Source organism: Saimiri boliviensis, chromosome 2 (genome assembly GCF_048565385.1).
Source record: "Saimiri boliviensis isolate mSaiBol1 chromosome 2, mSaiBol1.pri, whole genome shotgun sequence".
NCBI lineage: Eukaryota > Metazoa > Chordata > Mammalia > Primates > Cebidae > Saimiri > Saimiri boliviensis.
In genome coordinates this window covers 70,843,625-70,854,630 of record NC_133450.1, presented here as the reverse complement: position 1 = coordinate 70,854,630, position 11,006 = coordinate 70,843,625, and the positions used below count along the sequence as shown (strand labels likewise).

Here is an 11,006-nt window from a genome sequence, read left to right as displayed (position 1 = left end):
GGGAGGCTGAAGCAGGATGTTGCAGTCAGCTGAGATTGGCATTGCACCATTGCACTCTAGCCTGGGCAACAAGAGAGAAACTCCTCCTCCTCAAAAAAAAAAAGTTTTAGAGCAGGAACAAAATAAAGTACTTTTGGAAGAGGGTCAAGCAGGTGACTTGAGAGATTCAAGTGCTGTTTAATCCTTGACTTGGGGTTTTTATACTTTGGCATTTTTCCTAGATCCTCATTTCTCCTCCTGATTCTTCCTTTGGGGCAGGCTGTCCTCATGAGCAGTGGCCTGCCAGCACTTGGGAGGCGTGGCATGAACAATGCTTTTACTGAAGTTGCATGCGTCCTCACTTGAGGAGTTTTCCCTAAGCAGTCCAGTGTGCCTAGAGGAAGGTCATCTACCAGTTAAACTTTACCATTTTGCCTCCGAGTGTACACGCTAGAGCCCACTCACCCAACTCCCGAGATCTTATCGGGAAGCTGCTGATCACCAGCTTCCGTTGTTTTTGCCTGTTGTTCCCTGCTGCCATCTGTAACCAATTATTATCTTAGAGAGACAGTTTAACAACTGTTTACCTAATGGTTGCCTGACATTCCTGGGTGTCAGAGCAGGGGGTTGGGAAGGCAGTGCTCTCCTGCCCTGCCCTCACATTTTCCCACTCAAGAGTCCAAGATCCAATTCTTTGGGAAAGGGATGCAGGTCAATGTTTTCTAACTGCTTCCTGCTGACAAAGGGGTGGTGGTGGTTGTTCTGTGGGTCTTGGCCACTTGCTAGCTGTCAGGGCAGGGTGGCTCCATGGGTTGGTGAAAGTAGTATTCAGCCAGGTCCAAGGGCAGCAGGGGCAGGGTTTTACCTCTGTCATGTCCCTCTACTGTGCAGTCTAGGGGTCCTCTGTAGAAGGGTGTCTTGAATATTGAGAGGATGGCATCCCTCACTGAGAATCATCTGGAATTTGATGACCCAAGGGTAAGAGGAGATAAATGGGGTCATTACATTTAGCAGACATGGACCAAAAAGGAGCAAATATAGAAGACTAATAAGTGGATTTAAAAAGAGAAGAACCCAGGATAATTATTTCCAGGTTTCCTCCCAATTTTGCCAACTCTGAGAGCCTTGTTCCTCCTGTAAATGGGAGGCTTGATTTAGGAGTGGTCTGATGTTGTCTCATACTTTTCCTGGTTAATTTACACAAAAGAAACATTTTTCATCTAAGGCTAAACAAATTGTACTAGCCATTATCATCTCTAGTCCTTGGCTATTTTGGGGATTACAGCTGCTAGAGAGTTGATTTGTTCTTGCAAGTTTGTTAAGGTTTTGGCCATGGCCTCAATGTTGTTGATTTCCTTGAGAGTTGGCTGTAGGTTAAGGAGGCTTTTGTGATTCCAGCAATTCCGGTTCCTGTTCTGGCTATGATGCCAAATTCAGTGAGAAAGGGAATTAATTGGATAGCCCTCTTCACCCTGGGCAAGATGGAATGCCAGTGTATTGGTACAGGAAGAGAGAGATTGTGAAGGGCTTTGAAAATATTCAGGGGTACGTATCCTATGACACAAGTTCCAGTCTAGTTAGTGGAAAGGCATTGGTGAACTGACTGGCCACAAATGTAGAAGACTCCTTGAGTTTTAAGACAAGTAAAGATGTTAAAAAGAAATAAAAGTCTGACTTTTTAGCTAGGGGTCCTGGCTAATTCTGTATTTTTCTAAGCTTTACTTCAAATGTAATGGTTTTAAAGCAGGCAAGTTGTATAGTTATTAAGAGTCATAGCACCAGTTTATGACCTTAAAGCATGTAGTAGACCTAATGACCTTTGAAACTGTACATTTTTAATGATTTCCCTTTCACAAATGCATGGACCAGCTACGACAGCTTGGACTTTACTGACTTGTCCTAAATATCCCTCTTTTAAACCAACCAGTCATTTTGCTTTATGACAAGAATTTACCATACAGGATCCTTTCTCAAATAAAATCTCTTTTCTTTATAATGTTCCTTATCAAAAATACCTCTTTACCTTTACAACCTTTGAATTTGGCAAAAGTCACTTCCCTCCTATTAGGAAGTAGTGGCTTGTGCTACACATTGCTGTGCAAGTCCCATGAAGGCGAGCAGATAAGGAGGTTATCAACATACTGTAGACATTATCCCCCCTCAAGAGATTTCTCAGTTAGATTTCTTGCTAGGGCTTGTCTGAATAAGTGTGGGCTATTTTTAAACTCCTGAAGGGAATTTATTAAAGTTATTGGTTAAAGATTTAGGTAGCTCTCTCAGAAGAAATAGGGCCATTAGAAGGAAGGATGGATTTACAGGTTGGGTAAATATTAAGGAGGCACCCATCTTGGAAAGTATATTTTTGCCCCAAAGGGGAGTGAATCTTTTCTTTCAGGGAGAGGGGGGTGCCATTTTCCCCCAGTAGCCAATAGGAGAAGAGTTGCTCCGAGAAGGAGATTAGCACAGAGTAGGCAGCTCTTGAACCAAAAAGGAAAATTTTACTTGACACCTCCAAGAGTTGCCCTTGATGATGATGTCTTAATCAATGGTGATGTCTGATTTGGAAGACAGTTGAGCAGAGAGCTCCTTCAGCTCACATCATTTAGAGAATGGGATTCTGTCCCAGGGGCCATTTGTCCCTCAGGGCAGTCCCATTTCCAGTGGCTGAGCTTGTGGCAGAGGGGGCAAACTGTGCAGAGCTTTTTCCCATTGATCCCATTGGGCCAATTTGCCTTCCAGCAGCCCGGCTTCCCACAACAATGGCAGTTCCCTGGAGGAGAGCCCTTAGCGCAGTCTAGAGGGGCCTGGGGGATTGTAACGCAGCCCGTATGGGAGCTGCCTCTTGTCCTTGAATTTCTCCTTTTTCTTAACCCTGTCCTCCTTGTCCTGATCTAGATTACAAAAGACTGAGGAGGCTAATTTGAGGATTTCCTGCATCGGGGCACTGGATTCTAAGGCTGACTTTTGTAATTTTTTTCCCCAGTTTATTTCTAGGCCAAACAGTATTACAAAGGAAAACTCGTTTTTGTTTTGTTTTGTTTTGTTTTGTTTTAAGGTTTGGGGGATCAAACTTTTCCCCGTTCTTCAGGATGCATCCAAAGGGAATGTCCTGTGGTATGGAGACACAATTCCTCATCTGCAAAGGGAGAACAGAGGAGAAAAAGAAAAAAGAAGGTGTCCCTCTGTTATCCTTTTCCGAATAGGGCATCTTCCATTCATCCTTTGGGTTCCAGAATGAGCCAGTCTTACCGGGCACCCTTAACCTTGGTTCCATCTCACCATGATTTTTCTGCACCAACTGACATCTCAGACTGCAAGTGACTTCTCCAAGATGTTCTTGAATTGATCATGGCAATAGGTCCCCTGAGAGGAAAGTGGTTGCTTTCTTAAAAGGGTCTCCAATATGCTTCTTGGGTGCCCGCAGAAGGAGCCAAAGCCCATCACGCAGGGGATGTGCCTGTAGATTTCCAGAACTGTAGCCTCTGCTCTGTCTGAGATGAAGTGAAAACAAGTAAGACTTGTACATTAAGCTCTTGATCCTGTGCCCAGCACATAGTAGGCACTCCATGAATGTTTGTTGAATGGATGGATGAATTGGCTCTTAGCTATCGTGTATGTGGTCTGATGTTCAGAGATTTTTGTTGAGGGATTTACTCCTCCACGCCTCATATTTTCCATGGCGTCTCCTGGGATGTCTGGAATTGCCCTATGATGGCTTATGGCTGAATGCTTTGCTCCTTCCTAAATGTCATCAGCATTCAACATGAAATAAGGCTCTGGAGAACCAGTGGGCGACAGGAGTGACTTTTCCATGCTTGCTGTGTTTCTTGCTGTCTGCACTTGGAACAGTAGCGTCCTTCAGGGCAGGACTGGCGTCTCATCTGTGTGTCCTCTGGAACTTGCACTGTGCTTAGTGCGTGCCAGACACTCAGGACTGGGCTCTGAACAAATGCCTGAGAGAGGACACTTTTGTCTCTTTAGTGATGAGCGCTGGGCTTGGCACACAGTAGGTGCTCAATAAAGGCTTATTCCATGGAAGGCCAAACATGACTCCTCGGGAACACTGGGAAGTGAGAAGCATTTTGATCCCTGGAAAAGGCCACATCCAGGCTAGATAAAGAGGCTTTCAAATATCTTTCAATAAATAAGACCCATAGCTGACGTACTTTCTTCCAAAATGTTCATTTCCCCTCTACTGACTCAGCCCCTGGCCATTGCCAGAGCAGATTAAGTTGCTTCCCTGTGAGTTTCTGGAGGACTTCCTACACAGGGATGCCAGGGCCTGCACCCAGGTTCTTGAAAGAGAATCGAAGCACTGAAATGCTGGGCCTGGGCAGCAGGAGGCAGTGGAACGTCCGGCCTCTTCCCCCACCTTCTGAGTCCAGCCAGAAAGAAGGCCAGTGTCCTCTGTCCAACATTTTCTCAGTGCCAAGCATTTACCAGCAGACTCCAACTGCATTCACAAATGATCCTGGAGGGCAGGTGTCATCCCCACTTTACAGATGGGAAACTAATTCTCAGGAGTGTTAACTAACTGGCCCAAGTTCCTGGAGGGGAAGTAGCAGAGCTGTGTTCACACTCTGTCGCTGCCTCCCGCAAGATGGGAGGAGGGTGTCAGCACACAATGATGCCAGTACTCACTCGGGTGCCCGCCAGTCCTGGCTGCACCACGTGCACACAGATGGGGACCTGTAGTACCTCCATTTACGGAGGAAGAAAGATGCCCAAGCCACCCAGCTCAGGGGGAGACCTGAGTCTGGAAACAGGCCCCGAGGCCCAAGGCCCGGCTCTCCTGGCCTCTTCCACACCTGCCTCACAGTGGCCATGATATTCCTGGTGTAGACCACCCAGCGGTCTCCCTGCCTCACCCCAAGTCCTGTCTCTCTTCAGTTTTTCCCACCCCAGCCCCACCACACCTCAACTGTCTGCGTTTCTTTTTACATCTCAGATCTGGTCATGCCAGTGCCCATGCAAGGCCCTCCCATACACCCCTTCTGGGACATGTGCTGTTTTCCAAGAATAGACACAATCACAAATGCCATTTATCTTGGAAACACCTCACACAAATACTTTCTTAATCAAATTCCATCTCTATCTTAGCATCTACGAATGTAAGCCCTACTAATAAAACTCCATCTCTATTTCACTAGGTGTATGAAGCACCTACCATGTGCCAGAACCTGTGGGAAGTGCAGGTGGGTACAGTGAGAGCACTCAGGAGAGCCGCTGACCTCATAGGTGTGGTGTTTAAGAAGCTGGGGAAGAGGGACCCGCATTCACCCTTGAATGTTCAACTTACCCTGTGCATCAGTACAAGGCCAGGGCAGCACCTTTAATCAACCCATTTACCCTTGAGAGACGGAGGCTCAAAGGGCTGAGCGGCTTACCTCGGTGTTAGGTAGAGGAGCCTGAATCAGCCCATGTCTCTGTTTTTCCCGCAGTGAACACCACGACGAGACATACATGCAGGCGGTGCACAGGCAGCGCTGAATTCAGGCTGAGACTGGCGCTCAGTGGCAGCATGGTGGCAGTTGACTCTGAACAACCTCCAGGATTCATCTCTCCTCATTCACAGTGTGCCTACAAGATCCCAGGAGACCAGAAACACGAGTAGGAGACTGAGTCTCAGTTCACCAGCTGTGTCACCTGGGACAAGGTACTTGATGTTCTTAGCCTCATTGTCCCACCTAGGAATGTGGACAGTGTAGCTGTGAAGAGGAAGGAGTGGACTGGATGAAGCCCACACACGTGCCCTGTTCCCACGCACAGGGGCTTCCCTGTAAGCCCCTTGGGGAGGAGAAGGGAAGGGGGTGAGCTCTGGGCTAGACTCTGCATGTGGGCAGCACTGAGGTCCCCACCCCCAGCCCTTTCCTCCAGGGAACACTGTGGGTACCATGGCAGATGGGGACATGCGTTAATTCTTCCTGGGGCTCAGAGGCTGCCCTAAGAACTTGATGGGTGGTAGCTTCTTTAATGCTGACAGCAACCCTAGGAAAAAGTGCCATTGCTGTCTCTCTTTGACAGGTGGGGAAACTGAGGGCTGGAGAGGTTGAGAGATGTCCCCACCCAGGTGACATGGTTGAAGATGAGAGAAGAGGTCTGAGCACAGGTGGTGTAGCGTCAGTGCCTCTGTCCTTGACTGCATGTGAGGAGCCGGGGGCTCAGGCCGTGGTGGCGGGTGGGGAACTTCCATTATGTGAGTACTTCCATTATGCTCGAAGTACTCACAGCTGACATCCAGTGACAGCCAAGGTGTATGAGAACTATTTCTCCTCCAGTTCCCCTTAGATCTAAGAAACACCGTGGCCAGGCATGGTGGCTCATGCCTGTAATCCCAGCACTCAGTGAGGCCGAGGTGGGCAGATCACCTGAGATTGGGAGTTTGAGAGCAGCCTGACCAACATGGACAAATCTCCTGTCTCTACTAAAAATACAAAATCAGCTGGGAGTGGTGGCGCAGGCCTGTAATCCAGCTATTTGGGAGGCTGAGGCAGGAGAGTTGCTGGAACCTGGGAGGGGGAGGTTGCGGTGAGCTGAGATCACGACATTGCACTCCAGCCTGGGCAACAAGAGTGAAACCCCATCAGAAAGGAAAGCAAGAGAGAAAGAAAGAACGAAAACCTTTGGATACTAGCAGTCATTGCTAAGCCTGTGTATTCCAAGCAGAGAAGTAAAAAGGAGAGAGGGCAGAGAAAAATGGGGGCGGAGATGGATTTTAAACAGAAATCTGCTGTCCTGGGAACTTCTTGGTGTCTGTCTTCATGGGAAGCGGAGTGGTGAAGTGAATAATCTGGGGAACTGGGGAGTGTGTGACTGTGATTCAAGGGGTGCTGCATTTTAAAAGAGGACAGAGAGGAAGGGAGGAGGCCGAGTCTGCTCTGGCTGCCATGGCAAAATACCATAGGCCGGGCAGCTTATGCAGCAGAAATGCATTCCTTGCAGTCCTGGAGCTGGAAGTCTGAGATCAAAGTGCAGGCCAGTTTGGTTTTTGATAAGGGCTCACTTTTTGGCTTGCAAACAGCTGCCTCTCTGTCCTCAAATGATGGAGAGCAGAAAGGAGAAGGAGGGAGTGGGGAGAGAAAGAGAGAGATAGCGCTCCACCTTAGGTGTCTCTTCCTACAGGGACACTAATCTTTTTGGATCAGGGCTCCACCTTCACATCCTGATTTAACCTGAATTATCTCCTCACTCCACATACAGCGACTCTCGGGGTTAGGGCTTCAACGTACGAATTTGGGGGAACACAATCTAGTTTGTAGCATGAAGGAGTTGGGAAGGTGACGTTTTAGGCATCCACAGGGGAGAGTTTGTAAGTGGGGAGAAGGCTTCCCGGAGTCCGTGGGAGAAATTCCCTCCTCTGACATCCCCAGCGTGCCTCAGTTTCTTCATCTATAAAGTGAAACTATACAACTTCCTCATAGGATTCCTATGAGATGATAATGAGAAAATCTATCTCAAATGCTCAGCACAGGGCCTTGCATACAGGAGGTGTCTCTCTTCTCAGCGAGGAGGGTGGAGTGGGTCTATTGCCCACCACTTGGCAACGGCCGGGCCTGGGACTTGCTTCAAGCAATGGAATGTGTGGAAGGGACACTGAATGTCAGAGCCGGGGCCCCCAGGTGCCTTGCAGCCTCCCCCGTCACCTCTCTTGGTATCCCATGAATAAGCCCGAGCTAGCCTATTGGGTCATGAGAGTGCGGTAGAGGAGAATGAGGAGACATACGAGTTGGAATATTCTAGATGACCATGCAGGTGCCAGCTGGTCAATGACTTTTGGGGGAGCCCAGCAAATATCAACCCGGCTGACCCAGACCAGGAGCATTACCCAGTTGACTGAAGGAATTATGAGCTAAAAAAAAAAAAAAAAAAAATGGTTGTGGCTATAAGCCACTACATTCTGGAGTGCTTTGTTTTGTTTTTACGCCCAGTCAAAGCTAAGTGGTATCTGTATTATCTGCCCATATGGCTGGTGTGTGAACATTGTAATTGGCAAAGATCATGGCAGGTATGAGGGTTTTGTCTTTCTCATTAAACTGGAAGAGGACCTCTGTGCTGCTATTGAGGGTCACAACATCAGACTGTTCTATGGCCTTACCTTTTCTTTTCCTTTGAATATTTAATTATACGAATATAAAAATTAGGTAACCTGTGTACATGTTTTCTGTGCAAAAACCTGGAACATCTGAGTCAAGGCTCTTTTGACCACATGGGTCTTGCGGTCCTCTCCCCGGAGTAATCCTGATTCCCACTTTCTTCCTGAGCATATACCTTTCTCTCTGTGGACCCGTAGACACTGCAAAGCAGAGTTTTCCATCTTCTGAATGGCATTACGTCAATGCTTTTTAAGCATTTGCACTTTCACCCAGTGATTACATTTTGGAGAACCTTTATCCAGGCGAGGGCGGCCTCTCCGCTGATGGGTGCCAGCTCTTCTGCCCTAGGCCAGGCACAGGCGCACTCTGTGTGGGTTGTTGCCAAGGGAACACCTGAAAGAATGCACGTGGGCAGTGACATTGTCATCCCGCCTGGCTTGCAGCCTGCTCAGGCACAGCCGATTCACGGGCTGCACATCCAAGACTCCGAGGTGAGTCCTGGGGGCCCCGCCTAGAGCTCCAGGGAGGACCACCCGGCACACGGCCCTGGCATCTGGTGGGAGGATGGAAAGAGAAACTTTAAGGGCCACGGTCATTGCCTTGGGCACCAGGCTTACTGTGCTTGCATAGATTGGAGCGGGGGATAGGCTTCAGCAACTTGGGGAGGGGTGTCTGAGGTGGGGGCAGCGCCCCTTCAGAGGATCAAAGCGCATGCGCTGTGGCCTGCCCCGCTGCACTCCGAAGCCCTGCCCAGGCCGGGGAGGGGAGGGCGGGGTTCTCAGCTGCTCTGGTTTATATCCACACACAGGTGGGGCCTGGTGTGAAGTCTCAGTACAGACCGTTTCTAGGGCAAGGTCTAGGGCAGGTGTCTAAGAGACCTGAAAAACGGGAGCCTGAAGTCCCAGGAGCGCCCGGTGGGTCCTGCTGCTCAATGCTCTCCAGCCCATCAGACTCACAGGCCAAATCAGGCCATTCCCCGCCGCACAGCTAAACGCCAAGCAGCCTGTCTTCTGCCTGGAGTGCGTTTTCTGTGACATCAGTCACGCTATGGGCTGGGAGTCCGAAGGACACAGGTATCTTGGGGATTCTCCTGCCTTTCTTTCTTCCTCCCGGCCATCCTCCAGACATGACCTATTGAAGGGCAGCGATATGCTAGGCAGTGTGGCAGGCACTGAGGATTTCGGGGGCCCGAGTCAAGCAGAAGGGTCCCTGCCCTCCTGGAGCTTACGATCTAGTTAAGGACAAATACGTAGCTGGAAGGCAGTGAAGGCCTTTGAGAAAATCATAGGAGCAGCGACTCCAACAAAGTGTCTGGGCCCCAGGGCAGAACCAGCCATGGCAAACCAGAGGAAGAGATGCTGGGTTGGGGGTCAGGGTGGGGTGAACCCTGAGACTGGGCAGAAACTAAAGGTAAGGAGGCCATCCTATACCAGGGGGAGGGATCAAGCCCCCATGGGGCAGGCTCTCTCAATGCCGACAGCTGAATAGGATGACCAATTGTCTCAGATTGCCTGGGACTTAAGGGCTTCCCTGGACATGGGCTTTTAGTGCTAAAACCAGAAAGTCCTGCGCAAACAGGGATGAGTTGGTCACCCTGAGGCTGGGTCACTGGACAAAGTGTCCCAGAGGTGAGCCCAGCTGTAGCTGCACCCGGAGTGCCGTGCGGTCTGAAGCAGCTCAGGAGAAGCCTGTGGGCGGGTGACTGTGTCCCTGCCTGCTTTACCAGTGCAGGGAATGGTCTAGCTGGCTGGCCACCCACTACCAACCTGAGATAACTTTTGCTTTTGCCACTTGCTGCACTTGAAACCAGTGACGCAAGCCGAGGCATGTAAATAATGACTTCACAGCACCCTGGCCTGCTTCCTGTGGTTGGGCAAGTCTGGAAGGGCCCCGCCCGGGGATGCAATTACTGTAATCTCCGCCATATGGCCTCCTTCCCTTCCTCGCGTGGTCGGAGGTCACTCCTCATTTCCTCCAGGAGCATCCTGCGGTTGCCAGGCCTCCCTGGGGCCAGAAAGAGGTGGGAGGTGGATAAGGGCGGAGGTTCGGAAGCCCCGGTATTGACCGAGTGGCAGCGGCTCCCACTTGCTGAGCTCCAAGCTGTGCCCCAGGGACCAGATGCTTAGAGGCCTCATCTCAGCTCATCCCTACAGCGATCCTCTAGGGGAGGTGCTTGTGGTAAGATTTCCTACATCTGCTGTAACCAATGACTGCAAATTTAGTGCTAAAACAGCATCAATTTAGTATCTTACAGTTCTGGAACTGGAAGTCCAAAATTAGTCTCACTGGGCTAAAGTCAAGGTGTTGGTGGGGCTGGGTCTTTCTGGAGGCTCCAGGAAATGTTCATTTCCTTGCCTTTCCCGGCTTGGAGAGGCAGCCCACACTCCCGGGCTGGTGGCCCCTTCCTTGTGTTACTCCAACCTCTGGCTTCCTTTGTTCCATTCTGACAGGTCACGCTGGCCCTGGCTTCCTCTCATGGGGTCCCTTGTGATGAAAGCAAGCCCACCTGGATAATGCAGGATGGTCTTTCATCTCAAGATACTGACTCAGTCACATCATCAGAGTCCCTTTTGCCATCTAAGGTAACATATTTGTGGGTTCAAGGGGTATCTTTGAGGGCCTTTATCAGCCTATCACAGAGCTACTCTTTTTTTTTTTTTGAGACGGAGTTTCACTCTTGTTGCCCAGACTGTAGTGCAATGGCACGATCTTGGCTCACTGCAACCTCTGCCCCCAGGGTTCAAGTGATTCTCCTGCCTCAGTCTCCTGAGTAGCTGGGATTATAGGCACCCACCACCATTCCCAGCTATTTTTTTTTTTTTTTTTTTTAAGTAGAGATGGAGTTTCACTATGTTTGCCAGGCTAGTCTTGAACTCCTGACCACAGGTGATCTGCCCGCCTCAACCTCCCGAAATGCTGGGATTACATATGTGA

General features: G+C 49.7%; 1 long non-coding RNA gene across 1 annotated transcript in view; it reads left to right on the top strand.

Moving 5' to 3' along the window:
• Positions 1–373: 373 nt before the first annotated feature.
• The window catches only part of LOC141582669 (uncharacterized), a 530,026-nt gene continuing 519,393 nt past the window's right edge, over positions 374–11,006 (top strand). The window contains exon 1 of the long non-coding RNA XR_012515552.1: positions 374–492. This is a non-coding gene — a long non-coding RNA (uncharacterized LOC141582669). The remainder of the gene's footprint in view (positions 493–11,006) is intronic.